Source organism: Myxocyprinus asiaticus, chromosome 36, assembly GCF_019703515.2.
Source record: "Myxocyprinus asiaticus isolate MX2 ecotype Aquarium Trade chromosome 36, UBuf_Myxa_2, whole genome shotgun sequence".
Classification (NCBI taxonomy): domain Eukaryota; kingdom Metazoa; phylum Chordata; class Actinopteri; order Cypriniformes; family Catostomidae; genus Myxocyprinus; species Myxocyprinus asiaticus.
The window spans coordinates 29,433,167-29,449,592 of NC_059379.1; positions in this window are offsets into that span (position 1 = coordinate 29,433,167).

Consider the following 16,426-nt stretch of genomic DNA (forward strand, 5'->3'; position numbering starts at 1 on the left):
ACAGGGCTGGGTCTGCCTCCTCCTGAGGCAGTGCTTGCAGGTTCACCACCTAGTCCCTAAAGGGGTGGTGGGAACCTTGGGCACATAGCCCGGTCAGGGTCTCAGGATCACATGAGAGTAACCTGGACCGAACTCCAGGCAGAGAACGCTGGCAGGTCACCTACCCTCTTGATGGAAGTGAGCGCAGTCAGGAGGGCAGTCTTCAAGGAGAGTGCCTTAAGCTCGGCTGACTGCAAAGGCTCAAAGGGGGCTCTCTGTAGACCCTGAAGAACTACAGAGGTCTGATGAGGGAACGAGGCGCAGTCTGGAGGGATTCAGCCTCCTGGCGCCTCTTAGGAACCTGATGATCAGGTCGTGCTTCCCTAAGGACTTGCCGTCGACTGCGTCATGGTGTGCTGCTATGGCAGTAATGTACACCTTCAAGGTGGAAGGGGACAGCCTCCCTTCCAACCTCTCTTGCAGGAAGGAAAGCACTGACCCGACTGCGCATCTCTGGGGGTCTTCCCGATGGGAAGAACACCACTTAGCGAACAGATGCCACTTAAAGGCATACAGGCGCCTTGTAGAGGGGGCCCTAGCCTGAGTGATCGTGTCTACCACCTCAGGTGGGAGACAGCTTAGATCTTACACGTCCCATCCAGGTGCCAGACATGGAGATTCCAGAGGTCTGGGCACAGGTGCCAGATGGTGCCCCTTCCCTGAGAAAGAAGGTCCTTCCAGGGGGGAGCTGTCGCGAGGAGTGTGAGGTCCGAGCACCATGTCTGGGCGGGCCAGTAGGGTGCTACCAGGATGACCTGCTCCTCATCCTCCCTGACCTTGCACAGGGTCTGTGCAAGCAGGCTCACTGGGGGAAACGCATATTTGTGAATGCCAGGGGGCCAGCTGTGTGCCAGCGTGTCTATGCCGAGGGGGGCCTCGGTCAAGGCGTACCAGAGCGGGCAGTGGGGAGGATTCTTGGGAGGCGAACATGTGCACCTGTGCCTGTCGATTCGACTCCAAATCAGCTGGACCACCTGAAGGTGGAGTCTCCACTCTCCCCTGAGTGTAACCTGTTGTGACAGCACGTCCGCTGTAGTGTTGAGGTTGCCCGGGATGTGAGTGGCTTGCAGCGACTTGAAGTGCTGCTGACTCCAGAGGAGGAGACGGCGGGCAAGTTGTGACATACAACGAGAGCGCAAACCACCTTGGCGGTTGACATATGCTACTGTTGTCATGTTGTCTGTCTGAACTAACACATGCTTGCCCTGGATCAATGGCCGAAACCTCCGCAGGGCGAGCAGAATTGCCAACAACTCGAGGCAGTTGATGTGCCAATGCAGTCGCGGACCCGTCCAGAGGCCGGCGGCTGTGTGCCCGTTGCAAACAGTGCCCCAGCCCATTTTGGAGGCGTCTGTCCTGACCACGATGTGCCTGGGGACCAGTTCTAGAGGAACACCTGCCCGTAGGAATGAGAGGTCGGTCCAAGGGCTGAAAAGACAGTGACAGGCCAACGTAATGGCCACGCGGTGTGTCCCGTGGTGCCATGGCCGTCTCGGGACTCGAGTCTGGAGCCAGTGCTGAAATGGCCTCATATACATCAACCCGAGCGGGGTGGCCACCGCCGAGGATGCCATATGCCCCAGGAGCCTCTGAAAAAGTTTCAGTGGAACCGCTGATCCCTGTTTGAATGCCTTCAAACAGGCCAACACCGACTGGGCGCGCTCGTTCGTAAGGCGTGCCGTCAAGGAGACTGAGTCCAACTCCAAACCGAGAAAAGAGATGCTCTGAACCGGGAGGAGCTTGCTCTTTTCCCAGTTGACCCGAAGCCCTAGTCGGCTGAGGTGTGAGAGCACCAGGTCCCTGTATGCACACAACATGTCTCGAGAGTGAGCTAGGATTAGCCAGTCATCGAGATAGTTGAGAACGTGAATGCCCACCTCCCTTAATGGGGCAAGGGCAGCCTCTGCGACCTTCGTAAAGACGCGAGGAGACAGGGACAGGCCGAAAGGGAGGACTTTGTACTGATACGCCTGACCCTCAAACGCGAACCGCAGGAAGGGTCTGTGTCGAGGAAGGATCGAGGCGTGGAAGTACGCATCCTTCAGTTCTACCGCCGCAAACCATTCTTGATGCCGGACGCTCGCCAGAATGCGTTTTTGCGTCAGCATCTTGAACGGGAGTCTGTGTAAAGCCTAGTTCAGAACTCACAGGTCCAAGATTGGCCTCAACCCACCGTCTTTTTTCAGTACGATGAAGTAGGAGCTGAAAAACCCCTTCTTCATCTCGGCTGGAGGGACAGGTGCTATCGCGCCCTTCCGTAGGAGGGTAGCGATCTCCACGCAAGGTAGCAGCGTTTTCGTCTTTCACCAAGGTGAAGTGGACACCGCTGAACCTGGGCGGATGCCCAGCGAAGTGAATCGCGCAGCCGAGTCTAATGGTCCAGTCCAGCCCTCGTGACGGATTGGAAAGCGCAAGCCATGCGTCCAAGTTCCACGCAAGGAGGACCAAAGGGACAACATCATCGGACGTACCGGCAGGTGGGGCCTCACAGCAGGGCGGAGCTCGAGGTGCCACACCACGTTGTGGCCGTGCTGAGTCTAAGGACATCGAAGCACTTACCTGGCTCCTTGTGATCACCCCAGAACAGCCTGGGATGGGGGAGGAAGAGGCCTGTCCTCGTGACCCGAGGAGACTGTCACATTGGGAGCGGATTTGTGCCACTGCTGGGCGCTCAGGGGTGGGAGACCGCCGCTGGACCGCCAAACCTGCCAAATAGAGTGGTGGACGGTGGTCGTGATGACGACCGTACACACCGGATACGTGACCCAGGGAACGCTCTTGCTGAGCTCATGAGTACTGCAGCCACTTGGGCATGCAGCGTAATTAAATGCAAAAGGTAACAAAAAGATGGAGATCTGCTTACCAGCTCCAGAGCAGCGGGTTTCGTTGTCCCTGGGTCGCTCGTCTCAAGGGCGCTTTGAAGCCTTTCACGGGTTCTGGGCGGCCGCGAGATGGGTGGCATCTGCTTCCTGCGGTGGGCTCCATGCCGGGGATGCCCTTGGTGATGAGTAGATGGGGTGCGGGATCTTGAGCCACACCGGGGCAGGATATGCTGGCTAGCATCCATCTACTGCTCTACCATCGAAAACTGCTGGGCAAAGTCCTCGACGGTGTCGCCAATTAGGCCCGCCTGGGAAATGGTGGCAGCGAGGAATCGTGTCTTGTCGGCCTCACCCATCTCGACCAGGTTGAGCCAAAGGTGGAGCTCCTGGACCACTAGTGTGGCCATCGTCCGCCCGAGAGACCGTGCCGTGACCTCCGTCGCTCAGAGAGTGAGGTCGGTCGCCGAGCGCAGTTCCTGCATCAATCCCTGGGCGGAACTACCCTCGTGCAGTTCCTTTAGCTCCTTGGCGGACTTGCAGGAGAGCCATGGCGTGCAGGGCGGAGGCGGCTTGTCCAGCGGCACCGTAGGCCTTGGCCGTCAGAGACGACATAAACATACAGGCCTTGGACAGGGGCTTTGGGCACCCGCGCCAGGTGGCGGCGCTCTGCGGGCATAGGTGCACCGCGAGCGCCTTTATCCACCGGGGGATTGCCGAATAGCCCTTGGCCGCCCCACCATCGAGGGTAGTGAGGGCGGGGAAGCTGAAGATCGGGACCGGGCAGTAAAAAGTGCCTCCCGCGACCTTGTCAGCTCTTCATGCACTTCCGGGAAGAAAGTGGGGCATGGCTTTGAGCGGTGCCGCGAGCCCAGGAACCAATCACCGAGCCACGAGGGTTCAAGGAAGAGCAGTAAGATCCACTCTAACCGACGCTCGCGGCTGCCCGGGAATGCATGTCGTCATCTCCACGTCAGCCTGTGACTGGGCAATCGACCCCGAAGGGAGGAGCCCAGCTGAGGCTTCTGACTGGATGAGCCGCTCTCCGATGCTGCGCTTGAGAGCTCATCACTTTCGCGGGCTCCGAATAAGAGGTCGAACTCGCCGTGAGACGAGCCAGCGGACTCACCCGGAAGCCCGATCGGGGCAGACGAGCGTGCTGGGGAATGGGAGGTCTGCGGGGGGATATCCGGCGGAGGCGGTCCCATTGGGGTCCCCAAATCGCCCCCAATGCTAGCCGTGCTGGCCTCATACCCGTGGGTAAAAGAACCGAGGCGGGAGCCTCTGGGGTGGCTTGCTTTCTTATGAAGGCAAGCCGCGACCGCAACATTGCCATGGACATAGTCTCGCAATGAGAACATGACCATCCACGAACGCTGTCTCCGCGTGAGCAGTGCCCAGACACGATCGTGACCGTTAGAAGGCGAGAGATAACGAGCGCAACCAGGAATAACACACAATCGGAAAAGCATCTTTAAAAAGACGCATCTTTAAAAAGATGTTCCGTGTGTGCGCTCTTTTAGAGAAATATATCATCTTTTAGAGGGGAAAAATGCTCTTTCAGAAAAAATACTCTCTAGTTTTTCTGCCGAAGCACCCAGGGGCATTCTCTGCAGTGCACCAGTGCAGAGGAGGCAGAAGCTGCTGAAGTGCGCCATCAGATCCAGCAGAGGTGAATGAACAGTGATATTCAGCTCAATGAGCATGACCGTTCGGCTCTGAAGAGAAAATCTGAATGAGTGGTTGCATACCAGCTCCTTTTATACCCGTATGTCCGAGGGAGTGGCATGCAAATACTACTCGCCAATTTTCATTGGCCTTTTATCAAAGACCAGAGGTGTCTCGGGCTCCCAAGAGTGACCCCTAGTGTCACTACATCGACACCAGCGTCGAGTGAGTGACAGATAGGGAACTCAAGGTTAATAACTACAGATCTCCCAGTAGAGCTTGTGAATTTTAGCATGATGCTTTGGTAATTTGGTTAATGGTCTTTTTCATCACCTTACTGTTTTAAGCCCTTAGTAGAGATATAGCTGAGGACTTTACTTTAAGGCAATGACAAGAAATGAAAAGTGGGTAAGATCTATCATTGCTATTATCATGAAATATTAGCAGGTAGATAAATCGAACATGGCTGTGTTTAATAAATCGCCAACAACTGGCAATAAGTGTTACTAATTTCAGCAGTTTTAAACATAGCACAGCACTTTAAATGACCCAATCAAAATATCTGGTTATTAAAACCCATCAAGCCATAAAGCTCTCAGTGGTCAGAGCTGTTATGAATAGCAGTTATGTAATAATCTTCTGATAACACCAGAGTGAAGCGCAATTAAATGATTATTAGGGCTTTCATAGGTTGCATTGCCTGTTTAAGCACATAATTTCTACACTTCACTTAACTTTTTTGACCCATAAATTCATCTCTCTCATTGTAAACCCTGACAGAATGTTACTTAATAATTTTTTTAGAAATTTTGCTGTTGCCCTGTAACATCTGAGCGGTCTCCTGCCCACCAGAGGGAGCCCTCACCTGAATTCTGAACTGTCACTTCCTGTTTCCTGCCACATCAGTTCCTGTATTGTCATTTCCTGTTTGCCTAGTATATAAGCCATGCATTCTCATTCCTATATTCCGAAGTATTGCCAGATCATCTGCCTTACCAAGCGTTTATATCATTGCCTTATTGCCTAGTGTTTTGACCTGTTTGTTTTGACTTCTCTTTTGGATCTCCCCTTTTGCCTGTTTGCCTGGTTGGACTGCTTTACTGTGTTTTTGACCTCACTGCCTGTTTTTCTGACACTGTGTTTGGATTTCGATGGACTGTTTGAATAAACATCCGCATATGGATTCTTCCTCGGCTTCCACCTCTCCATCATTACAGAATACTTCGCCAACTATGAATCCAGCGGATGTTTTTCAGCTTCAAGCGGCGTTCGCTTATCAGAGCGAAATGTTGAAGAACTACCAAGAGCAGCTCAACAAGCTACAGTCGGCAAACGATCATTTGACCCACTATATTCGATCGCTTCCTTCAGCTACACCACCAACGGTAAGACTGGCATCGCCAGACGAGTTTGATGGCTCTGCAGGACAATGTCGTGGTTTTATCAGACAAGCACGCATTTATGTTGAAAGCCAGAGATATCAGTTTCAAAATGAAGCAAGTAAATGTACTTTTCTGATGTCATTGTTATCTGGTAAAGCGATTGATTGGGCTGCAGCGGTTTGGGAGACAGATTCACAGTTTCGTTCCTCCTCTGCATACTTCTTACAACTACTCAGGGATGTGTTTGAATATCCCAAGGGGGGAAAGGATATTTCCACTCAGTTGTTGCACATGTCTCAAGGCAACCGTACCGCTGCAGACTTCGCTATTGAATTTAGAACCCTTGCCGCTCAAAGTGGATGGAATGATGTGTCTCTAAGGGCTGTTTTCAAACAGAGTTTATACCTTGAGCTTCAGACGGAACTGGCCTGCAAGGGTGAGGATTTAATGTTCTCTGAGTTTGTTACTATGGCTATCAAGATAGATAACCTGTTGAGAAACAATCCTAAGAGGAAATCTGCTCATCTGCCTCACACACTTCCTCACTACACCAACCGTCAACCAAGAACAAATAGGCTATGTACATCTATCGGATGAAGAGAGAACTCGACGCCGCCAACATGATCTGTGTTTTTATTGCGGTGAAGCAGGCCACCGTAACGTAGAGTGCCCACACAAAGTCGGGAGAGCCACCACTACTACCAGACGGGTGAGTGTTAATCAATGCTCTCTTCAGATTTCAAAATCGTTGTTGATTCCTGTTCAGCTGACTACTAAAAATGGTCCCATTACCTTGACAGCGTTGATTGACTCTGGTGCTGCTCTGAATTTGATCAACAAAGATATTGTCAAGAAATACACTCTACCTACGTTACCTTGTGTTTCCACAATTTGCATCACTAATGTCAACAATAAACCCATTGAGGGAGGTATCACCTGACAAACTGCACCTGCACAGCTACAGATTGGTCTGTTCTATAGTGAAAACATATCACTCTACATCATTGACTCACCCAGGTATGAAATCATCCTTGGACATCCATGGTTATCTGTTCACGATCCTGTACTATCATGGTATCATGGAGAACTGTCTCACTGGTCCAAATTCTGCCTAACCCATTGCATGAACATCAATATGCCAAGACCATATCTCGCCACGAGTGTTGAGAGTCCGCTCACTGCCCCCAGTCCCAAAATTCCTGCTTGCTATCACGAATACTTAGAGGTATTCAGCAAAGTCAAAGCTACACAGCTACCACAACACCGCCCCTGGGATTGCACCATCGACCTTCTGCCCAGTGCCATGCCACCTAAGAGTAAAGTCTACCCACTATCGCGTCAAGAATCTCAAGCCATGGAAGATTACATCGAAGAGGCTATTAACTCTGGATTCATTCGTCCTTCAACCTCACCAGCAGCAGCAGGTTTCTTCTCCGTTGAGAAGAAGGACGGAGGTCTACGACCATGCATTGATTATCGTGGACTTAACAATGTGATGGTGAAACTCCGCTATCCACTCCCTCTTGTTCTTGCTGCCCTAGAACAACTTCGTGAAGCAAAGATATACACCAAGTTAGACTTAAGAAGCGCTTATAATCTCATCCGGATTAAGGAAGGTGATGAGTGGAAGACTGCATTTCTCACCACCAGAGGTCACTATGAGTACTTGGTGATGCCGTTTGGACTAGCCAACGCGCCAGCTGTGTTTCAGTCATTCATTAACGATATCTTCAGAGACATCTTGAACCAATATGTTATTGCCTACATTGACGATATCCTAATTTACTCCAAGTCGGAAGCTGAACACATTGAACATGTCCAAAACATCCTCTCTCGTCTTCTTAAGCATCAACTCTATGTAAAAGTTGAGAAATGTGAGTTCCATGTTCAGAAAACAACGTTCTTGGGATATCACATAAGTCATCAGGGAGTGGAGATGGACACTACCAAGATCCAGGCAGTCACAGAATTGCCCCAACCATGCACAATCAAGGAACTTCAAAGATTTCTAGGTTTTGCCAACTTCTACTGCCGTTTCATCAGGAATTACAGCATGATCACCTCTCCTTTGACGTCTCTTTTGAGAGGGAAACCATCCAAGTTAAAGTGGACAAACGAAGCCACCATCGCCTTCACAAAACTCAAGTCAAGTTTTACTTTGGCACCTATCCTGAAACACCCTGACCCTAACCTCCCATTTGTAGTGGAGGTGGATGCATCTGACTGCGGAGTTGGAGCAGTACTGTCACAGCGTCAGGGTCAACCAGCTAAGTTGTACCCGTGTGCATTTTTTTCAAGAAAACTCACTTCTGACGAAAGAAACTATGATGTTGGAAATAAGGAGTTACTGTCCATGAAAGCTGTGATAGAGGAGTGGAGACACTGGTTGGAGGGAGCCATTCACCCGTTCCAGGTTATCACCGATCACAAAAATCTTGAGTATGTAAAGAGTGCCAAGAGACTAAACTAACGTCAGGCCAGATGGTCACTGTTCTTTTCAAGATTCCAATTTTCTGTGACATATCGCCCAGGAAGTAAGAATAGCAAGGCAGACGCCCTCTCCAGACGCCATGACCCTCCTCTCCAAGATCATTCTCCTGAACCCTTTCTCCCTCCTTCTGTAATTATCGCTCCTGTGAACTGGGACATCATGGAGGAGATCCAAAGAGCCACGCAGCAAAATCCTCCGCCTGCTATGTGCCCCTCGAACAAACAAAATGTTCCCCAGGAACTACGACAACAGGTCATGCAATGGGTTCATACCTCCATCACCTCAGGTCATCCAGGTATCTGGATATCAGATAGATTCTCCAAGTCTTGCCGTCTTATTCCCCTCAAGGGTCTGCCAACCGCCATGGAAATGGCTCAAGTCCTGTTTCACCAGGTTTTCCGCATCTATGGTTTACCTGAAGACATTGTCTCTGATCGGGGGACTCAATTCACATCTCAGGTTTGGAAAGCCTTCTGCCGACAATTAGACATCAATGTGAGTCTGACGTCAGGATATCACCCCCAGTCAAACGGTCAATTCGAGAGACTGAATCAAGAAATCGGTAGATATCTGAGAACATACTGTAGCCAGGAACAGAATCGGTGGGCAGAGTTCTTGCCATGGGCAGAATATGCACAGAATTCATTAACCCATGCCTCTACAGGACTAACCCCATTCCAATGCGTGCTAGGATATCAACCTCCTTTGTTTCCGTGGTCTGGCGAACCTTCCTCTGTTCCTGCGGTCAACGACTGGATACGTCGTAGCGAGAGGGTATGGGGCTCTGTCCAACCGGGACAGAGGGTCTGGCTCTCTACGAGGGACATCAAGTTACGTCTGCCGAGCAAGAAGCTCAGCCCAAGGTATGTTGGCCCATTCAAAATCGTAAAACAGATAAATGAGGTTACATATCAGCTTGAGCTTCCTGCTAACTACCGCATCTCTCCATCATTTCATGTCTCACTCCTCAAACCGGTCCACCTGAATGCTGATCCCAATGCTGAGTCTCAAGAACCACCGCCTCCGCTGGACATTGACGGATCGCCAGCTTATAGGGTGAACATGCTGCTAGACTCGAGGCGTAGAGGGGGTCGGCTCCAATACCTGGTGGACTGGGAGGGATACGGGCCTGAGGAGAGATCATGGATACCTGCTTCTGATATTCTGGACCCCTCACTCATAGAGGAATTTCATCGAGCCAGACCGCCCAGCACCACGACCACGGGGACGTCCACGCCGAGCGTCAGGAGTCGCTCCTAGAGGGGGGGGTTCTGTAACATCTGAGCGGTCTCCTGCCCACCAGAGGGAGCCCTCACCTGAATTCTGAACTGTCACTTCCTGTTTCCTGCCACATCAGTTCCTGTATTGTCATTTCCTATTTGCCTAATATATAAGCCATGCATGCTCATTCCTATATTGCGAAGTATTGCCAGATCATCTGCCTTACCAAGCATTTATATCATTGCCTTATTGCCTAGTGTTTTGACCTGTTTGTTTTGACTTCTCTTTTGGATCTCCCCTTTTGCCTGTTTGCCTGGTTGGACTGCTTTACTGTGTTTTTGACCTCACTGCCTGTTTTTCTGACACTGTTTGGATTTCGATGGACTGTTTGAATAAACATCCGCATATGGATTCTTCCTCGGCTTCCGCCTCTCCATCATTACATGCCCTAATGTGGTTTTGAATATTCATAGGTATTCATACTTACAGTGGGGTTCTATTACACATACATTTTCAGCACACTATTGTGATTATTTAATTATATAGGGTGCCAACTTCACGGAGGTCACTGAAACATCCGTAAACAACCTTGATGTATCGACAGTGTAGTATTCTTATGTTGGTCGTAAGCCAATCATCTGTCAGAGGCCATGCATGCTTTGTTCTTATTGGTCACAACAGCCTGTCCATATATTATGCAAATAACTCTGTGTTCAGTTCGTGCTTGCTGCTGAAGAGACAGTATTCCTGTTGTGTAGTTAAGCAAGTTAATAAATCAAAATCTTTACTTAAAGTGTACCGGCATCTTTGTATGCCTCATACAAGAACGCAAACACTTCAGACAGCATCCGAAAACATAAATCATACCATTCGAAACTATGTATGAAACTACTGTATGTTTCGGATTATGCCATCAGAAACAAACCCTTTTACATTTGAACTTTGGGGTTCTAACAATCAAAAGTTTCAGGACAGTTGTGACGGCACACACACACATACGCATACAGCAAGAAATTTGTGAAATGCGTTAATATTAAATTGACTTTGTTTTACTTACTGCATATTTTATACTTATTGAGCTTTTTAAAACAATTAAATTCAACCATACAAAGAGTCCTATTGGGATGTAATGTATACATCTGACAAAGTTTCTCCATCATTCACTGATAAATTAAAGTCCTGATAAGTATTAAACTTGTAAAGTTTGAATCGGCAGAGGATTCATAAAGATTTGAATGTCTCTAAAGTTGTTCATGCATAAAAAAGCAATTACGTTTTAGATCCTGTGATTATGTTGATATTGTATGTTTAAGTCATACGTCTTTTCAAACATACAGAAATGTACGTATAAACGTTACATTCACATATCTACAAATACTAATGAGATTCCCTGGTTGTTCCTAATAAAGTAAAGTTATATTTCCCTAGGTTAAAATTAACCTGCCCAAAGAAAGACCACACCAAGCTCAAAGAACTTCACCCCTCTGTCCAAAGGGGCCAACAACTGGGAAAATGGAGGGCCAAGGCTGTGACCCTGAGCCCAAGCTGCTTTCATAAAGGTCGATCACTGCTTGCAGTTTATCAAAACAAAATTCAACAAAACCTCTTAAAAGTGAACACTGAGATGAGGTAGCATGCTTTGCATTTTTTGATTGATCCATTAAGCTTCCATCTTTGTTGTGCCAACTTGTTAGCACTTGTCTGGGGAAAACATGCACTGCTGACACCTAGAAGTGCCCCCTGAAGAGTGAATCTGCATTCTTTCCAGCAAAACAAGCTGAGTAACAAAAGCTGTTTTCTCAGTTCTAATCCTGTTCTGTACACTCAATATCCATTTAGAAACCATTTAAAAACTGCACTGCTTCTTTAGGATTATAAAAATGACATTTTAAACAGCTGTGTTATGACTCCAGCCAGGTCACCTAAGCAACCAAATTGGCCCGGTTGCTAGGGAGGGTAGATTCTCATGGGGTTACCTCCTTGTGGTCGCTATAATGTGGTTCGTTCTCGGTGGGGCACGTGGTGAGTTGAGTGCAGATGCCGCGGTGGATGGTGTGAAGCCTCCACACGCGCTATGTCTCCGTGGCAATGCTCTCAACAAGCCACGTGATAAGATGCTCGGGTTGATGGTCTCAGACGCGGAGGCAACTGGGATTCATCCTCCGCCACCCGGATTGAGGCGAGTCACTACGCGACCACGAGGACTTAAAAAAGCGCATTGGGAATTGGGCATTCTAAAAATTGGGTGAAAAGGGGGAAAAATCAAAATAAAAAAATAAAAAAATAAAAAAAAACAAACAGCTGTGTTATGGTAGAATCTAAATGCATGGTCTAGCAGTGCATGTAATAGCTGAGGTCAGGTATAACATGTGAGCTCTGGTTTCAAAACAAATTGGTGCAATCGATCTCACATGCATGCAATGTGACTGCTACCTCTCAAAAAAGTGCTGGTTGGGTGGAGTATTTGAGAATTGAAAAATAATACACTGACATCATGTAAAACTTAAGTGAACATTAAAATAATATTGTTTAATGTCATATCACACATTTATAATCATAGTAATGTTTTTGAGCTAAAACAGTCTACAGTTTACTTTTATGACTATTTTCTTATCCTTTTTTTTCTACTTTGTCTTTAAGACTTCTACTGTATGTAAACACCCTCTTCACATGTGAATTGAGATACAGCGCATTGCTGCACTTACTCGCGAGCTGTGGGTTTGCTGTCCATTATAGTTTTATCCTCCCCAACCTTAAATAACCAACATGATAACTCAGGAAATCGATATGTTGTTTCCGAATGTTCATGTAACATTTACACCGTTCTACCAACTTACTGGCAAGAGGCATACTCCATCAGACATTTTCACATCAATTAAAGCATGGTCATCTTTCCTTGTTGCGCTACTGATTGCGTGATTGCCCATTGTGCATTGCGTGAGCCACCTCAGAGATACAGGTTCTGGTCCCATGAACACCAGTAGTAATTGTGTTCACATAATCAATGATATGCACAATTTGGAGGATAGAAATTTTCACTCTAAAATGAATTTTTACACCACTGACAGTTAGAGTTGGGGGTAGGGTTAATAAAACTCTTCATTGTCTGACCTTCCCCTTTGGCGTTGAAATGGTCTTTTTTTAACAGAGAGAAAGATTTAAAATTTACAGAATATTTTCATTGTACAATGAATTTTTTTGTACACAGTGCATCAAAGAGTGGTGCTTAAATCAGAGGGAGAATTTTCTGAATTGATACACCTTCTTATAAACATAGTGGTACGAAATGCACTAACTGCCTTTCAGCATTGGTTTTAAGCTAATGGAAAGAGCATTAAAGAGCAGCAAACATTTAATTATCTGCTCATCTTCTCTGGAAACCATACTGATTAACGCACAGGAAATGGTTCTATTTTGAAAGCAGCACATCAGCATGTAAACACAAAAGAACAAATGTAACAGACAGACATGAAAAGACTTCAGAATGTTTGACCATGCAAGATACTGCTCAGCCATCTCCTTTATCTTCACCATTGGTAAGTAGTTATATATTCTGGAAGCTGTAATTTTCTAACATTTCGCTTATTTTCATCAGGGACATAATTATTTTTCTTTATTATTACTAAATTGGTTCTCTAAGACATCAAAGGTATAATTAATATTAAGAAAAAATCCTAAAACATGAATTAGATATCAAAGTATAGAATGTTTATACTGTATGTGTTGACCTCATAAGTATACTTTGACCTAAAGAATGGAATAAATTAATGCTGTCTGCTAAACAAGCATCACTATTGCTTATAGATTAGTTTATTTTTTTTATTTTTTATTTTTTTAAGTATTAAACTCAGCATTGTTTGTGGTAGAAACATGAATAATACCTCAAATTGCATGGCTTCTTGAGGAGAGGTGCGCTGTTATTTTTCTTAGTGAGAGAACTTACCATGTTCTCCTGGCAGACAATAAAACTTGTGTGGGGGGAAAATCCCATAGACTTAAAGGAGGGACCAAGCAATATCAAGGGTCCAGAATATCATCATAGATTTAGGGGTTGAGATTTTTTATTTTATTTATTTATTTATTTATTTTTCAGACAAGAACTATCCATTCACTTTCACTGTCTGATACATTATGCACACAAAATTGGACTACACTTTATATCTAGTAATCTCTAATCTGATTGGCTGGTTTGACACAGTTTCCACAAGTAAAAGTCATGTTTGCTTCTGGGTTAATGAAACAAGTGCATTTTAGGATGAAATAATCACTGAATTTGCCAAAGTTTGTCAACTTAGTGACATCAGATATTCTAAAGATATTCAGTTAGTAGCAAATGAACTATAGATATCCTTTATAATCTAATATAATGCTTTTATTTAAATATAATAAACCCTTAATAAGATTGTAAAAGGCATGTAGGAAGTAGGAACGATACAAACTGTAATGGATCACTTCACAGGTTAGTTTGTAACAGTTTGACATTGCCTCTTGCTGTATTACTGTTCTTTTTTTAATATAAGCTACTGTAAATGGCAATCGTTTGCATTTTTTTTATTAAAGTTCTTACATGCCTCAGTGTAAAGTGATGTAGTGATGTAATGTAGCTATTAGAGATATAATTTCACTTCCTCCGTGCAGGTCTTGATTGTAACTGTTTCTGGCAAGCTGACCTCAAACTGTTCCTGTTCTACCAACTGTAAATAGGTCATTTTGAAGCAACCTGAAAAGTAGAGACACATAAAAACAGTAGGCCTATATGGCTGACTATACAAACTACACATTTCATTATTAGTTTTGTGGCTATGGAAAATAAAGCATGACAAAATTAGACTCATAGACAAGAAGCAAATGGTGAGCATTAAAGGCAACATAATGCTAAAATCAAAATTGTTCCTTAATATTAATTGAAGGTAACCATCTGAAGATGAAGTTAACCATGTTGAATAAAGATAACTGATTAATATCTTACAGATTGCTTGTTGGTGACTTGGGTAAAGGGACAAAACTCCTCCAGTGATGAACCAGGTAGGAGACTACAAACACAGGGTCTAGTATGAGATGAAACAATTCAAAACACATTTAGAGGTGATTGCTGTCCTAATTAGGTCTTTTTCTTTTCTTTTTCTTTCCACTGAGCCTCAGAAATAAAATATGCTCTCATAGGAGCAATGATTGGCCTTGTCTTTTCCATCTGTTTTCTTGTAATAATGATCTGCATGATCAAAAAACAAGTGCTTGAGACTGAGTCATCAGGTAAGAACTGCTCCATAATTCTAATTGAATCATAATCATAAATCATACTAGCTTTAATCAAATAAATAATCAATAATAATCAATAATAAATAATCATATTAATTATAACAACAATATCATATTATGTAATATCAATATATATATTTGCATTTTTAAAGAGGGATCACTAAGAAGGCCATCTGTACGGAAAGAACATTTCATATGCAGGTCATAAAACTATGCTGTTCCTTTCCCACATGTATGATAGTTGTTTGTCTAAAGTGTATTTCTTAAATGTATGACCTCTTCTTTATAGGGCCACTGATGTGGAGAGCAGGAGAGACTAACTACTTCTGAAGACAAACTAATGTTATGATATTAAACTGATTAGAAAGCTACACAAAACAACATATTTTATGTTCTATCTAAATTTGAAATAAGAATGGGGACCTTTACATTTCATTACATCTTGCTTTTTGCCTACCTGATATATTCACAAAATGACACTTCTCATTCACTACTCACTTCCTCAGTCTCTCTAAATATCATTTTTGAGAGAAGATGCCATAATCCAAGCCATGCCATAATTTCCAATCACAAATTGTTCACAAGTCATCAACTCTAACATACAGATGTTAAAAGGGAAAAGTCAAGGGTTAATGAATCATTCACTCAAGGCAGTTTTACTGTTAATCTAAGATTTATGTTTGTATAAAATTACACAGTCCTGCACTTATGATTAAACATGTACAAATGCTGTCTGGTTTGGCAATGTTTTAAAAGCAACACAACATTCATAGCGCAAGTTTACACTTTTTGGTGGAATTAACATGCAAAAGGCTTACTTGGTACTTTGAAAGGGATAGTTTCCCAAAAAATGCTAAATTGTGATCAAGGTAAGACTGTCAGTTATTAGTGTATCCCAAACACTTGAGCCATCATATGGGTTGAGAATATTCATACGGTCATATGGAACTCTTTTATGGGATTTTTTGTGAGTATATGAAGACAGGATTAAATTTTTTGGGTGAACTCTCTCTTTAAGAAGCATGCAATATCACACTTTATCCAGAGGAGGGCAGTCAGTTGTTTCCTGCTGTTGTACATCTGTTTCCACTATCAGCTGGAAAACCATCAGTCTCAAGAACAAGAGTGATCTTGTAAACAAATCCAGTTACTTCTGCAGGGCCCTGCAGCCAGATCCATTCTTATCTGTCAATACATTTCTGAAAACTACATCCCACATCAACAACCATTTTGTTCTGAAACATCTTGACAGGCAACTGTCAAAATCCTGAATTAAATAGGTGGGAAAAAATAACTTTAAATAGGGGAAATGTAAATCACAAAATTTAAAGTTAAGAGTTGGAATAATTAACACTTCAGCACAGAGATATAGTCTGATTAAGAGACTAGCTGTGGTTTGTGTGTTTCCAAATCAGCACATTTTTATTGTATTTAGTTAAGAATACCACTGCACATAAACAGAACAGAACGGAAATTGCATTTCTTTTATTGAGTGTAGTGTGTTGATCTATACAAATGGGGAGGAGAGAGGGGTGTACACTAAGTAA